The sequence below is a fragment of the Lissotriton vulgaris genome, chromosome 10, assembly GCF_964263255.1.
Source record: "Lissotriton vulgaris chromosome 10, aLisVul1.2, whole genome shotgun sequence".
In the NCBI taxonomy this organism is placed as follows: domain Eukaryota; kingdom Metazoa; phylum Chordata; class Amphibia; order Caudata; family Salamandridae; genus Lissotriton; species Lissotriton vulgaris.
In genome coordinates, this window is record NC_141698.1 from 716,343,277 (window position 1) to 716,359,819 (window position 16,543).

The 16,543-nt window shown below is 52.5% G+C and overlaps 1 protein-coding gene across 1 annotated transcript in view; it reads left to right on the forward strand.

The window, feature by feature from the left end:
- Nucleotides 1-16,543, forward strand: part of KIF5B (kinesin family member 5B) — an 862,770-nt gene that overhangs the window by 811,231 nt on the left and 34,996 nt on the right. The window lies entirely within an intron of this gene.

Below are 16,543 nucleotides of genomic sequence, written 5' to 3' on the forward strand. Positions count from 1 at the left end.
CAGCTCAACCGCGGCTCGTGACGGAGCGGCTCCGTCACGAGCATGCAGCCGCCTCTCGCCCCCCTCCCCCCCCCCTAGCGCTGCGGCGGAATTGCCGCCACAGCGAAGGGGTTAAAACCCTCAATGTCCGGAAAACCTCTGTGAAAATCCGTGCCTCCTTGGATCCCCTAACCACATCACCCCCAATCAAGCGGGATCCTCACGGCGGAGACAAGGTGGAGCTCCACCTCGCCCAACGTGCAGCCCGATAGCAGCAGCACCGCCCTAACAGCTCCCAATGACCGGGGGGTGCCACGGTAAATCCAGTACCCTCAAGGGAAATCCGCCGAGACAGAAAAACCAGCAGCTCCGTGGCCTCCTTGAAGATGCGGGGGTCTCTTGTGCGTGATGCTGGCAATCATGCTTCACATTGTCCCAAACACTCCTCCCACAGAAGAAGAAGAGACCACAACCGGGGAAGCTTGGAGGCATTTATTTCCGTGGTTCACAGCTTGGCAAATGCATTTCGGCTTCTTGTCACAGCCTTCTTCAGTGCCCGAGGTGTATTGCAGGAAGCCGGCACATATTATGGATTTAAATGTCCCGCCACAACCTGCTTGCTGATTACTCGCGCCGCCCCACAGGTGAGTCTGTATGTGGCTTGATGTTGCACGCCTGCATGTCCCAGAATGCAGTATTTGGGAAGAGTGTATTTGCTGGGGAGGATTTTCACCACGCATTTTAAAACCCTCAATGTCCGGATAACCTCCGTGAAAGTCCATGCCTCCTTGGATCCACTAACCACATCACCCCCAATCAAGCGAGATCCTCACGGTGGAGGCAAGGTGGGGCACATATATGATTGTGTCTCCGGGGTCCCGCGCATGGGCGGGAAAATTCTAGTGCTTATGACTTTGATGAGGATACCCCTGGAAGAAAACTAGGATTACAGGTATGTATCTAATCCTTATCATTTGTGAGTACACTCTACCCCTGGTGCATAAGGCTGCCCGGTTTCAAGCATTGCAAGGCCTGTCCGCGCACGATGTCGCTGATGGACCCGCACCGTGAGTGTCTTCTGCCTGGGGCGTGACCACGACACCGAGTCGGGCTCCCACTGTATGGCCATGGCCCCGAAAACTTTGCGTGAGCGGTTCCGAAAGTGGCTGGAGGCCTGTGAGTCGGCCAGACGTCATTCCAGGCCCTGGTCCAGCGGGAGGTCGAGGGCAAGCACCATTATTCGAAGTCTTCGCACTCAGTCAGGTAAGGCGAAGAACAAAAAGTCGTAGAAGCGTCACCGCTCTTCGACCTCCCCTCGCTGTTCGCGGGATGCCGCACCGCTCCTACCGAGCCTGAGCAGTTACGGTTGGTTTATCCACCTTTCCCGGGTCCATTGGCGTTTGCGGACGAATTACAATAGTTCGTGTCCGCAATGGCACGTATCTGCGGCCTGTGCCGCCCTGCTTGCACGCCTTAGAGCCATCCCCTTCAGTTACTATGGAGGAGAGTAGGATCTGTTCCACGGTGCTACGTAGGGCACCCGAGCCTCTTAAGTTCGAGCTCCCTACAGTGCTATCAGGACCAACCTACTGACAAAGTGCTTCGGCCATCTTTTTCTACAGAACGACTGTTGCCGTTTAATGATGCACTTACTGATTTGCTTCTGGGCATTTGGTCCAGGCCTTGTACAGGGACCCCGGTGGACAAGGGTGTGGGCAGACGCCATCGCCCGGCCCGGGCGACCCTGCCTTCCTCACCCAGCACCCTACACCTGAGTGTTTGCTGGTTCAGGCCTCGACGTCCCCGAGTGTGTTCCCTTCTGCTCCGCCAGACAAGGAATCCAAGAAATCGGAGCAGTTTGGGAAGAAGTTGTATTCTTCCACAAGTTCTGGACTGCGGTCTGTGAACACTGCCTGTCTCTTGGGCCGCTGTTCCCATTCTGTATGGGATGAGGTTGAGCAGGTGCTGCCTCAGTGTCTGGAGGGGGCCCGGACAGTTCTCTCCCGCGCTTTTACGGAGGGGAGATACGCGGCCAAGTTCACTATATGTTGTGGTCTTGATACCGCTGATTCGCTGGGTAGGGCGATTTCCACAACAGAGGCGCTACACCGTCATGCCTGGTTGAGGACCTGCACTTCGATGGCACTTGCCTTTTTGGTAATGAGGCGGATTCCACATTGGAGCGTTTCAAGGACTCTCGAGCCACGGCCAAGTCCTTAGGCCTTTCGGCCACACGTACTTCTTCCGCTTCTCTTTCATTCCTTTCGTAGCTCCGGTAGGGTCGTCCAGACACGCTCATTTCGGAACTGGTCTGTGCAGCAACAGTTCCAGCGCAGCCAAGGACGTGGGACTCGCAGAGGTGGGTCACGGGGCCTGCGTGCGAGTCAGTCCACCAACACCCCCGCTGCCAGTGCCTCCACACCTTCCTAGTCCAGTGTTTCAGACCCACCAGACGCCTGTGGGTGGCAGGATTCGTCACCTCCCCCACTGGCGCACCATTACATCAGATAGGCGGGTTCTGGAAATTGTTCGAAGGGGCTACTCCCTCCCCTTCTAGTCTACCCCCCAGCCATGCCACCGCATGTCGGGGGTTCATTTGGCACTTTTCGCGAAGGAAGTTTTGGCCCTCTTGGCCAATGGGGCTCAAGCGCGTTCCGACACCAGAAGTAGATCATGGTTGTTACTCCCACTACTTCTTGGTTCCGAAGAAGGACAAGGGTCTACGTTCCATCTTAAACCTTTGGAGCGTAAATCGCTTCCTCCGGAAGGAGAAGTTCAAAATGCTTACTCTGGCTTAGGTCTTGTCTGCTCTCAACCCACAAGACTGGATGGTGGCACTGGACCTGAAGGACACTTATTTTCATATTCCTGTCCTACCGGCCCATCAGCGTTAACTGCGATTCACGGTGGGCCAGGAGCATTTTCAGTTCACCAAACTCCCCTTTGGCCTTACCAGGCCACTCGGGTGTTCACAAAAGGCGGTATTCGCAGCTCTTCTGCGCAGATCAGGGGTTTGTCTTCCCCTATCTCAACGACTAGTTGTTCAAGGCGGGCTCGCCCCAGACAGTCGTCTCCCACCTCCAGATTAAGACCGACCTCCTGCATTTGCTTGGGTTTTCTATCAACAAGCCGAAGAAGCACCTGATTCCCTACCAGTAGCTCCTCTTCATTGGAGCGGTTCTGGACACGGCACAGTTTCGTGTTTATCCTCCTGAACAGCGAATCTGAAAGAAACAAGTTAGTATTATATTCCTTACCTTAGAATATCCCCAGGCATCAGACTGGATCCGGAAACTTTTGCTTAACAGTACCCTTGCGCGTCGGTAGGCGTCGTCTGCGGCTCCACGTCCGTCGTTGGTGCCGGAGTACTTGGACGCCGCCCTCGCGCGCTGACGTCAGTTCTTCCTTTTTCCGCGCCAGCAAGCGCCGATCCGGAAAAAGTGGTACACTTAGTCAATTTTTGACTAAACTTTTTCGATCATTTTTTATCTTTCTTCGAAGTTGAACGACTCGAACGGTGCCGGTAGGGATGCCCGGGGTCAAGCCCTGTGTCGACTGCAGCAGACTGATGTCGGTTACCGACCCCCATCACCGGTGTCTACATTGCCTGGGGCCCGACCACGATGACAAGTCGTGCCCCGACTGCCGAGCCTTGACGTCGCAGGCTAGGCGGGAGCGGTCCCGCAAGCGCCTCGAGCTTCGGCAGTCAGCCCCGCGCCGTTTGAGGTCCCGGTCCAGAAGGAGGTCAAGGGACCGGTTGCGGGGCCGAAGTCATCACAGCTAGGAGAGTCGACACCACTCCTCGGGCTCCAAGTCCTCAGGTAAGAGACACAAGAAGTCGAAGAGGCGACATCGCTCTTCTGACCCCCCCCCCCCCCCCCCCGTCGCTCGGGCGACGCGGCTGGGGGTTCGGGCGACACCGCCCACGCTGCTCTGCCGGAGCCGCAGGCGTCGCTGCCTTCTCCATACCCGCCGGTCCCTGGGCAGAACGCGACGCCGGAGGAGATCGATGCCTTCCTCATGGCCATGAGGTCGCTCACTCCTCCGTCAGGTTCTGTGGCCCTTTCGGGTCCCGACTGGGAGCCCAAGTGGGCCGGGTGCTTAGGCCCCGGTGCCGTCAGCGACTTTGGTCCTGACGCCGCAGGGCCCCACTGGATCCGGTTCTGGATCCGGGTCGCCACTGGTTGACCTTACGACCCCGCCGGCGCCGGCCCCGGACGATGTTGTCCCCGGTCCCCCCCCCTCTACCCGGTTCTGACGCCGGAGCGGCGCTGCTCGACGCCGCATTCGACGTAGAGAGAAGAATTTTTCTTCTATGATCCAGCCCCATCATTTGACCCAGAGTACCAGGAGATGGGTGGCGAGGCGGATTGGAAGGGGTCTGAGGACCCCTGGCACATGAGTTTCAGTTTTTTCAGGACTAGGCAGGTGAGCTAGGGGATGCCAGTGGTTTGGACACTTCGCCAGACACTGGTTTTGGCTCCCCTCCTACCGTGGCTACAGAGGAGGGGGCTCCCTATAGTGCGGTGTTGACGCGGGAGGCCAAGGCCTTATCCCTTGAACTCCCCGTCGCGGCCGTGAGGACTAACCTCCTCACTGAGGTCCCTAAACCGCAAGCAAGCTCTTCGGAGCCTCTGTTGCCGTTTAATGAGGCCTTGTCTGACGTTCTTGTGGGCACTTGGTCCAGGCCTGCTACAGGTCCTCCTGTAGATAGGAATGTGGCCCGATGCCACTGCCCGGCTCCGGGCGACCCTTGCTTCCTGTCCACCCACCCCACTTCCGAGAGCCTGGTCATACAGGCCTCTAACTCCCAGACCGCATTCCCATTGGCTCCCCCCGATCGGGAATCCAAGAGGTACAAACAGTTTGGGGTTGCGGTCAGTTAACACCGCGTGCCTCATGGGCCGTTGTGAGAAGTTGGCCTGATATTCAGTGTTCACTATTCTAGTGATCACTATGTATCAGTCCAAACAACCCTTATGGTGATTGGTTGTAAGTCAACCGATAGACCAGCTATCCTAGTAGCATGGACAAGAGCAGTCTTCGGGCTAAACTCTAGAGGGCGTGTTAAGCCAGCTGTTATACCATCACATATACCCCTTGAACACCAAGTGAAAGGACACCACACAAGTGTTATGAAAATAAACAGTGTATTTATTTAGTTCACAACGGCCCTGTACTCTTTATGAGGACCGGGTACTAAGCACACAACAAAACTCTTACGAAAATACTTTAGGTTGCACAATTTACACAAATGCCCGAGGGGCACGAAAAACCATATACTATGAAAGTGGAATGCGAAATTACTAGCAAGTAAGTACTATACTAATAGGCTTTGGAATCGCTAGGACTACGTTACTGAACCTTCAGATTACTAGTAGGAGGCCTAGGGGACTCGGGTGCAGGGTGTGCACTCTCACGCGGGATGCGGGACAAAGTCTATGGGAGCTAGTAAAAGCAAAGTTAGTGTTCTCGGGCGAACCCGACTAGGTAGGTTGAAAACGAAAGTGGATCTGGACCCTTGGATAGTGAGGCTATGCTGGGGCACCGAAATGCCGAAGTTACCCAGCCCAGGGGCTGCAGCTGCATAGGTCTGAAAATACGTCGGGAATCCTCGTTGACGAACCAGGAGCCTGAAGAAAGAAGTTGCTGGCAGGCGACCAGTGAAGATTGTTCGAAGTGATCCAAGCCGGGATCAAAGATGGATGACACCTGAAAGCAGAGGGGACCAAGTTCTTAATCACTAGCCAGTGATTGTGTGGGCACCAGGATGGCACCGGGTGAAGTCACCTCGACCAGGTGAGTGGGCGACGCTGGGCTCTGCAGTCTCACGGACCAGGAGGCGTTGTCGGCGACCAGGATGGAGGTGCGAGCTGTCCCACGATGGTTGATGCTGTCGACGTCGCTGGACCCAGGATTTGGGGCAACAAGTCTTGGCAAATTCAAGCCCACGCGGTGGACCTAAAATGGCGTCTGGAGTGGACCAGGAGGGTCCGGGGTGCTCCTCTTTTGGGAGGGAGCAAGGGCCAGTCTGGAGCAACCAGGCCAGCAGGGTTGTCGTCGTTGATCGCCGTCAGGAAGGCCACAAGCCAGCGGGCTAGTAGCCAGACAACGCGGTGAGCAGCCAAAAAGCAGAAGGGCCCCACGCAGATCGTGGAGATGCTGGGGGGCTGGACTTCGGTGCTGGAGCTGCTCAGGGTCGGGGCTTCTCGGACCCCAAAGCACTCACCAGAGGATCCCTCGGCGGTCGTGCTGGATAGAAGTCGTGCAGTTCTGATGATGGCCGGTCCCTCGGTCTCGTCGCACCTACGGTTCTCAGCTTAGCTGTAGAGGTAGGTAGAGGTCAGAGGTGCCAGGGAAGCCGGGTCTCGTCGAGCTGGTAAGTCGGATTCCGGAGGAAGGACGTGCAGCAAACCGCAGAGTTCTTAGATGGTGCCTGCGGATGCAGGGTGACTACTCCTTAGCCACAAGGGAGAAATCGTGAGAAGAGTCGAGAGTTCCTTTTGTAGAAAGTAGTTTCTTGAATCAAAGATGATCTAATTTGGAAGGGTCCCCGCTCCTGCCTTTATCCTAAAGAAAGGGGTGGGTACGCGACTGGGTCCTGCCCTAGGGGTGGGACCAGGAAGGGGGTGGTTACACCCCTCTCCCATGCCGGACTTTCCCCAGGCCAGGGGCTGGTGTGCCCCTGGAACTGGTTCTAGCCGGCAGATGCGTAGTGAGCACCGGGGTGCCACTTGCAGTCACCTTCCTGTAAAGCCCTGCCTACCCAGAATACACAAAACCCTGTCTGGGATGGTGCTAGCACCGCCCCGACAGGAAACCCTTTGTCCAAGCTCCCCTCGCTGGAAGGACTCCCAGCTGCAGGGGGTCAGACTCGTGTCTGTGGTGGCAGCATCCATTTTGTGATGCTGAGGCTTGAGTTAACTTTAACCGGGGTTCACAGTTACATACATGTCGTGTCCCTCTAGAAGGGTGGAATGCTAACCCTGTCGCCAGAATTGGCGAGGGGTTAGTATTCCAATTCGTATGACACCTTACTCGACATGTTTTGATAAAGCGATACCAGAGATAGCATTTAACCGCGAGGATTATAAGAGTATAAGAGTATATGGTATGCGTTATCATGGAACAGCTATTAGGACTTGGTTCCGCAAGCTGCAAACGGGCTCAGCTCATGCCAGAGCACCATTTCACACGATTCCAAGCACTCTGCCTTCAGGATTGTCAAGGCCTGCCATAGGAGTGACTGATAGGAATCTGTGTGTCCATTTTAGGGTTAGATATAGGTATACTATACCTAAAGCAAAGGGTGATTACACCACCTTGCCCCAGCTGTCGTGCAGCCAGTTGTGTCAGATTTAGATGGCCATCCAGGGGTGGCATAATACATGCTTCAGCCCCTGGTAGCCCCTGGGTACACCTATGCCCTGAGTTACAGGGTCTGATAAGGTGGCCCAGTACCAATTGGTAAATGCACCTAAGGTACACGTTGTAATTTAGTGAGAGAACAGCTAGGCTGTGGGTCTGATTGGCAGGCCCACAGCCAGAGAAAGTCGTAAACCAGTGAAACAAAAGCAAAAAATTTGGGTGATCATAGGATTGCAGACCCTACTCTCCTACAGCCGTTATTCCCACTCTCTGTGGGACACGGTCGCAGACGTGCTGCCACAATGTCAGGAGGAGGCCTGGACTAAACTCGCCCAAGCCCTTGCGGAGGGTCGAGATGCGGCACAGTATTCCATCCGGTGTGGGCTGGATACAACGGACTCGCTAGGCAGAGCGATGGCAACGACGATGGCGATTCGTCACCACGCCTGGCTGAGGTCCGCCAACTTTTTGGCTGATGTCCAAAACACCCTTATGGACATGCCGTTTGATGGCTGTCGCCTCTTTGGCGACAAGGCAGACAGTGGGCTTGAGCGCTTTAAGGACTCCAGGGCTACGGCCAAGTCCTTGGGCCTGTCAGCACCGCGCCAGCAAACTGCTGCCTTTCGTTCCTTTCGTGGCCAAGGAAGGGGCACCCCCACACGTCCTGCCAGCCACGGGCCGCAGACTAACATCCAGCGCTGTGGTGGACGTGGTAACCGTCGTGGCAGTGCCCGGGTACAACGGCGAGGCCAGTCCACATCAACCCCCGCAGCATCCGCCTCTGAGCCTTCCTAGTCTGAGCTTTTAGGCCCATGTGACACCAGTGGGGGGCAGGGTTCGCCATCACCTCCTCCACTGGCGCACTGTCACGTCAGACAGGTGGGTGCTGCAAATCGTCCGAAGGGGCTACTCCCTCCCCTTCGAGGTGACCCCTCCAGCCATGCCACTGCAGTACCACCGCGTGTTGGGGGATCACTTGAATCTTCTGCAGGAGGAAGTTACGACCCTCTTGGCCAAGGGGGCCATCAAGAGCGTTCCTGGGCCTGAAGTAGGGTGTGGTTGCTACTCCCACTACTTTCTGGTTCCCAAGAAGGGCAAAGGGGGCCTACGCCCTATCTTGGACCTGCGGAACGTCAACGGCTTCCTCCGGAAGGAGAAGTTCAAGATGCTGACACTGGCTCAGGTCTTAGCTGCCATGGACCCGGGAGACTGGATGGTAGCGTTAGACTTGCAGGACACTTCTTTTCACATGCCCGTCCTGCCGGCGTTACCTGCGGTTCACGGTAGGCCACAAGCACTTTCAGTTGACCGTGCTCCCCTTCGACCTTACCAGCGCCCCTCAGGTGTCAACGAAAGTGATGGCGGTTGTCACAGCTCATCTGTGCAGATTAGGGGTGTCAGTCTTGCCCTATCTCAACGACTGGTTGTTGAAGGCGGGCTCGCCCCAGACAGTCGTCAGCCACCTCCAGACTACGGCCGACCTCCTGCACCTGCTGGGGTTCTCCATCAATGTGCCGAAGTCATATCTGTGTCCCTCTCAGAAACTCCTCTTCATAGGAGCGGTTCTAGACTCTGCGCAGTTTTGGGTTTATCCTCCCGAACAGCGGATTCCGGATATTTAGGCGGATATTCAGGCTCTGATTCCGATCTTTCAGCCTTTATCACGAGTCTGTCAGGTTGACGCTGCAGCTTCTGGGGCTGATGGCCTCCTGCATCCTTCTGGTGCATCACGCCAGGTGGCGGATGCGGGCTCTGCAGTGGGACCTGAAGTTTCAGTGGGCCCAGTATCAGGGCAACTTGTCCGACCATGTCTTGATCTCAGAGGGCACTGCAAGACATTTGCAGTGGTGGCTCACGGACCGCGATTGGGTCAGCGGCAGATCCCTCTTCCCTACCCCAACCGGAGCACGTAGTTATGACGGACGCGTCCCTCCTCGGCTGGGGGGGACACATGGGATAGGCGGAGATCAGAGGCCTCTGTTCGCCGGCGGAGTCCCGGCTCCACATCAACCTACTGGAGCTGCGGGCAGTCCGGCTTGCACTGAAAGCATTCCTCCCCTCTGTCCGGGGGAGTGTAGTGTAGGTGTTCACTGACAACACCACCGCCATGTGGTACTCCAACAAACAGGGCGGGTGAGGTTGTGGACTCTTTACCAGGAGGCTCTGTGCCTCTGGCAGTGGCTGGAACATCAGGGCGTGACCCTGGTAGTTCAACGCCTGGTAGGTTCCCTGAACGCCAGGGTGGACGAACTCAGCCGCCGGTGCATGATGGATCACGAATGGCGTCTGAACTCTGATGTGGCGCAAGGCCTCTTTCAACAGTGGGGAGAGCCTTGGTTAGATCTATTCGCCACCGAAGAGAACGCACAATGCCATCAGTTCTGCGTGTTGGAATTTCCAAGGCGGCACTCGCTCGGAGACGCTTTTCATCACGAGTGGATTTGCGGTCTGTTGCACGCCTTTCCGCCTGTACCACTTCTGCCCAGAGTGCTGAAGAAGATCAGACTCGACCGGGCCCAAGTCATCCTTGTGGCTCCGGACTGGGCACGAAGATACTGGTATCCCGAGCTACTCAGCATGTCTGCCGATCTCCCAATTCGTCTGCCTCTTCAGGAGGACCTTCTGTCGCAGAAGCAGGGGACGATCCTCCACCCGAACCTGTCCAGTCTCCACCTACATGCGTGGAGATTGAACGGCGACAGTTGAGGCCATTTGACTTGCCTCCTAAAGTCTGTGATGTCATTCTGGCAGCCAGGCGTCCCTCCGCTGAAACAGTATATGCCTGCTGGTGGAATAACTTTGTGGCGTGGTGGACAGCAAAGGGTGGGGATCCACACTCTGCCCCGCTTTCAGAGGTTCTCCTCTTTCTTCTCTCTTGCCCAGCAGGGCTCTGCTCTGGGCACTATCAAGGGCTTTCTCTCTGCCATTTCTGCCTTCTTGAGGCTTCCTGATCAGCCTTCTCTTTTCAAGTTCCCTGTTGTAAATAGGTTCTTGAAAGGCATCACGGACATGTTCCCTCCTGTTCCTTTCGTGAAGCCTCAGTGGGACTTGAACCTGGTTCTTACTTATCTGATGTGCGCTCCCTTTGAGCCACTTTATATTTGCCCTCTTCGGACTCTCAAAACTGCTTTCCTGGTTGCCATCACCTCTGCCAGAAGAGTGAATGAGCTCCAGGCACTTTCCTCTAAGCCTCCTTTCCTCTCAGTCCATCCGGACAAGGTGGTTCTGAAGACACGTCCTTCTTTTCTGCCCAAGTTTGTTACTGGCTTTCACATCGGCCAGTCCATTACCTTGCCCACCTTCTTACCACCTCCGCATCCCTCGAAAGAGGAAGAGAGGCTCTACCATCTGGACCCAAAACGTGCTCTCTCCTTGTACCTCCGCCGCACACAACAGTTCCGGGTGGACGACCAACTCTTTGTTGTCTACGTGGGCGCTATGAAGGGATGGGGGGTGCACAAGCGGACCATCTCTCGGTGGGTCGTTTTGTGCATCAAGGTCTGTTATTCCTTGGCTAAAAAGGAGCCTCCTGTGGGGCTGCGTGCCCATTCCACTCGGGCCACGCCGGCTTCTACTGCCCTGGGTCGGGGAGTCCCTTTGCAGGACATTTGTCTGGCAGCTATGTGGGCCTTGCTGCACACGTTTGCCAAGCACTACTGCCTGGACAGTCCAGTCCGGAGAGATTGCTTTTTTGGCCGTTCCGTTCTCCAGGACTTCCTGGTGTGATCTTGGTTCGCAGGCCCACCACCGGGGTTGGTATTGCTGGGGTATCTATTCTAAGGTAAGGAATCTAACTAAATTGTTTCTTTCAGTTGAACAAGTTACTTATCTTACGTAACAATATATCTGTAAATAACATTAGTTAGTTAGATTCCTTACCGCCCCACCCATCCTCCCCGTTCTGCGAAGGCCCTAGTTTGATGGCACCAGTGCTGGTTTCTTGCATGGCTCTGCGTTCCTGATGCGGAAAGCTATGTACAGAACTGACGTCCGCGCGCAAGGGTGGCGTCTAAGTACTCCGACGGCGTCATCGTGGCGATCACGACGACGGACGCGCAGCCGCAGACGACACATACTGAGGCGCAGGGGTACTGCTGACGAAAACTTTTCAGATCCAGTCTGACGCCTAGGGATAATCTAAGGTAAGGAATCCAACTAACTAATGTTTTTTACAGATATACAGTTACCGAAGGTAAGTTAGTTGTTCGTTAAGTGCCAACCAGACGATGATGAGGAAGAACAACATTACTATGGTAAAGTTTATTTTACCCAGCCTGAACAACATCATCAGTATCATGAGGAAATGGTCCTAATGCCATCTGCATTATTGAATGATTTACAGTTTATGCTGCAAGACTACAGGCAGCGCTTCCCGCCTTCTTACTCATCTAATATGCCTCCTCTCTTTAGGTGATATCACCAGTGAGAGGTAGAGCTCCTACGGTACTTGCATTGCTGAATACTCGTCAATCTGTTCCTCTCCCGGAACCAGTTTCTTCTGACGAGGAAGGGGAACTTCATGATACAGCTTCTGAAGGGGATGACTACAGGATGTCTTCTCCAGCTTCACCTGTTCCTCCTCTGGTAGATTCCCCACTTGAGGATGTTGGGGGGATTTCACAATCTGATGGAGCGTGCTGCAAAAAGGTTTGCCATTCCAAGGCCTGCCAAACAGGCGGATTGCTTTCTATATGATTTTAACCCCTTCTGTGCTCATGACGAGCTCAGCTCGTCATGAGGCACAGTGGAGCTGTGCTCATGACGAGCTGAGCTAGTCATCAAGCCTCCCATTTCCATTATGGCCCAGCACAGGGGAAGAATGACTCTAGCAGCCAAGGTGTTAAGGAACCTTTTCGTAAATCAGTGATGCCTATTCCTATAATTGATTATATTTGGGAGGAAGAGGTTAGAATTATGAAGAACCCTGCATCTGTGCCAGCGGTGCTCCCACGTCTAGATAAATAGTATAAAACGACTGAGGTGCCCCAGCGTGTCTCACAGGACACCCTAAACCGGACTCAGTAGTAATGCAGGACACTCAGAGCCGATCGAAGAATCCTACAGTACCCCTTTCTGCGCCTCCGGACAAAGAGGGCAGTCGTTCACATTCTATTGGGAAAAGATTCTCATCAATGTCAGCTTACAGTAAAGGCAGCAAATTCCATGGCAATTTTAGGGCGCTATAATCTCCAAATGTGGTCGGACATTGCTTCCTATATTGATCAATTGCCACAAAATGTTAAAGAGGAGGCTAAAAAGATATTTCATGAAGGGGAAAGAACCTTAAACTAAATTACAGACTCAGCAATGGATGTTGCTGCAACAGGATTCAGACAATTAGCTGGTTCAGCAGTCCTAAGGAGACCAGGCTGGCTGAAAGCCACCTCCTTTCAACCTGAAGTCCAAAACAAGTTATTGGACCTTCATACGATGGAGAGGCTCTTTTTGGCAACCATGTAGAGGAAGCCCGTAAAAACATCAAGGCAGACACAGACACTGCCAAGTCTTTGGGGACACTGCAGTTCCAGAAAACACCCTTTCGGTATTCAAAGTGTAGAGGTCAACCTTCCTATAGATGGGGTTACCAGCAGTATGGTTACCCGGTGTATTCTTCCACGTCACAGTCATACAGGCCTCACTACCAACAAAGATCACCGCCTCAGACATCCTATGTCAGAGCAAATAGAGGAAAGACATCAAGGACTGGTAAGGATACTAGCCGCCTCCAATGATTCATCTCCGGCTCCATATCTCAGGTCACCAACCCAATCATTTCAATCTCGTCCTACCCGTTTGGGAGGCAACATTTCACACTTCCTTCACCAGTGGCAAGTTATTACTACAGACCAATGGGTTTGCGACTAGTTCAATGTAGACACACTCTAGAATTTACTCAAACACCACCAACAACTCCTCCAGTTCAGGGTGCTCCCATTTGGTCTCAAATCGGCTCCCAGGATTTGATTTTTACAAAGTGTCTCACTCCGATTGCAACAGAAATATCAAGCCTTCCCGTATCTGGACGACTGGCTTATTAAAGCTCCGTCCAAGCGAGAAAGCCAACAGAGGCCTGCACAGCTCTTTTCAGAAGCTTGGCTCTGACTGTAAAGCAGCAAAAATCCAATCCGAATCCATCTCAAAACACTCTCTTCTTAGGAGCCATATTAGACACGGTCTGCTTAAATGCATACCCAGTAGAGGAACGTCAGCAACAACTCCTTGTGGGATATTCCATCAAAATCAAAAAGTCACTTTCGGTCCGACATTTCAAATCACTTTTAGGGATGATGTTGTCGTGCATACCATTGATTCTGTTTTGTCGTCTCAGGATGTGCCCATTTCAGGAAGAACTGGACAGACAGTGGGTACAGTTGGTATGCTCTTTCGACGACACGGTCAGAGTAACTACTCGTATGGTGAAGGCCCTAGAGTGGTGGTTAGACATTGATCATCTGTCAGCAGGGATGTCCTTGTTTCAGGAGGCCGCACCTAGTGATCACAACAGATGTGTCCTTAGAAGGCTGTGGAGCTTATCTCCAAAAACTCCAAGTAAGCAGAAAATGGCATCAAGCTCAAACTCAATCTCACATAAACTTGTTGGAGTTGAAAGCTGTGTATCTGGCCCTACAGGCATTTCTGCCCAGGATTAAGAATTCATCAGTGCTAGTCCGAACGGACAACACAACAAAGATGCACTACGTAAACAAGCAAGGGGGCACAAAATCTCACCTTCTCTCCAAGGAGGCCCAAATGTTGTGGTAATGGGCCATAGACCACGGGATCTGCCTTCGAGCGGAACATGTTCCAGGACGGCCGAACACAATTGAGGACACGTTAAGCAGACTGACATCATTGTGTCACGAATGGGAGCTGCACCACCAGACCCTGAAGAACGTATTCCTACACTGGGGCACACCGAGCTTGGACCTATTTGCAACTCCCCAGAACAGGAAATGCCAGTGCTATGCAAGTTGGCGTCCTCAACAGGGATCATGGTGAAATGCCTTTTCAGTTGCATGGTCTGGCATCTTTGCTTAAGCTTTTCCCCCCATTCCTCTTCTTCCATGAGTCCTGAGAAAGATGAAAATGGAGCCATGCAAACTGATCCTTGTCGCTGCAGCATGGCCACGTCAACACTGGTACATGGAAATGCTTCTCCTATCGCAAGTCCCACATTTCAGACTTCCAGTGATTCCGGATCTCCTGACTATGAACCAGGAACAGATATTGCACCCGGACCTTAAGAGCCTGCATTTGTCAGTTTTGCTCCTGAATACAATGAATTCAGACAGTTGAACATTTCTAGTGAATGCCGCAATATTCTAGCCAAAGCAAGGGCGGACAGTACTAACAAGACGTACCGCCCCAAGTGGAAGCATTTCTACATCTGGTGTCATCTTGCGAGTTTACATCACTGTCTTCCTCTCCAGAACAGATCCTACCTTACCTTCTGCTTCTCGCAAAATCAGGTTTGGCACATAGTTCTATCAAGGTTCACTTAGTGGCCATTTCACAGTACAGAAGATCATTGACTTCTTCTCCCTTATGGTCTTCTAGAATAATTAAAGAGTTTCTCAAAGGGCTCTTTCAGGTGTTCCCACCAGTAAGACCTCCACCACTGACCTGTCAACTGAACACGGTTCTTACACAAATAATAAAAAACCCTTTTGAACCAATTCACACTGCAGAAATTAAATTCCTGTCTTGGAAGTTGGCTTTGTTACTTGCTTTGACCTCAGCCAGAAGGGTCAGTGTAAATAAAGGAACCTTTCTTGCAATTCAGATCAGATGGAGTTCTGCTCCGAACAAATGCAAAGTTCATTCTAAAGTTGCCATCTGATTTCCACCTCAACGAACCAGTGGTTCTTAAGACTTCTTCCCGAACCCTACGACATTGGCTGAGAGAGCTTTGCATTCATTGGACGTCAAACGTTGCCTGAAGTTTTATTTAGAGGGAACAAAATCTTTCTGTAAGACCTCTCAAATGTTAGTGGCATACAGTGCACCAAGGCAAGGTTACCCAGTCTCCAAACAGAGCATTTCGAGGGGGATTGCAAATGCAATACATTTATGTCATCAAAAGGCTGGCAGACCTCGGTCTGCTAGAGTCAGAGCACATTCTACGAGGTCAGTGGCAACATACACAGCCTTATTTGCGGGTGTATCCCCTCCGGAAATTTGCTGGCCAGCAATGTGGAAGAATAGACACATTTACACCGGGAACTATTGTTTGGACTCAGAAGTTCTCAATGATGCAGCAGTGGGTCAGGCAATAGTTCGCCATCTATTCTATGAAGGTGAGCCACCCCTATCAACCCTCCTACCTGGTTTTTTCAACTGTATCACGTTTCTATATGGCAAATTGGTTATTGTCTTGAAGTCTCATGAAACTTTTTTCCTTAACTGTTAACATTATCTTCATATCTTTTATACTGTTTAGTGATTGCTTGCAGGTTACACTGTTAGATTCCTGATATGCCTTAAAACTATGGTAAATATGCTACCAATCTGCTTGCCACTCTGATTCAAGCATGTGAATCTATGAAAATTCCAATACTGGAGTAAAAAATAAGTTACTTACCTGTAGCTGTAGTTCTCCAGTATTGGAAGTGTTCATAGATTTGCATGCGACCCACCCTCCTCCCCAGGGGGAAGCTCACCTTAGATGTCTCATCAGGTTGTATATAGCCCTTGTGCTCGAAAATCTGAGGTTCTGTTCTTCTTTCAGGAGTTTTCTAGAGGGTAAAAAGTGCTGATTGTTTGAGGCAAAAATGTGGTCCTTTTCTTTATAAGGACTAGGATAGGTTATTAGACAAAGAGGCCTAGGCCTATACCTATTAGTGTATTATGACTATTTAAGTCTACTACTACTATTTTAAATACCCGGGACTCCCATCATGACGACGGTGAATTATTCAAGCAGGTAAATCTATGAAAGCTTCCAATACTGGGGAACTACAGCTACAGGTAAGTAACTTATTTCGTCCCCTTTGCAGCCTATTTCTAGGTGGCCCCCTCTTTGCCAGCAGTGTAGTGTGCCAGGCTACTAACCCGTCCAGCTCCTCTGCACCCAGACACACCAGGGCAGGTAACACCAAACTGCTAGTAGAACTTGGGATCTTGGCCCCCTAAAGCTCCACGACCTAAAAGGGACCCTGGAAATCCTATTGCAAATACCTGTATGCAGCAAATGTTT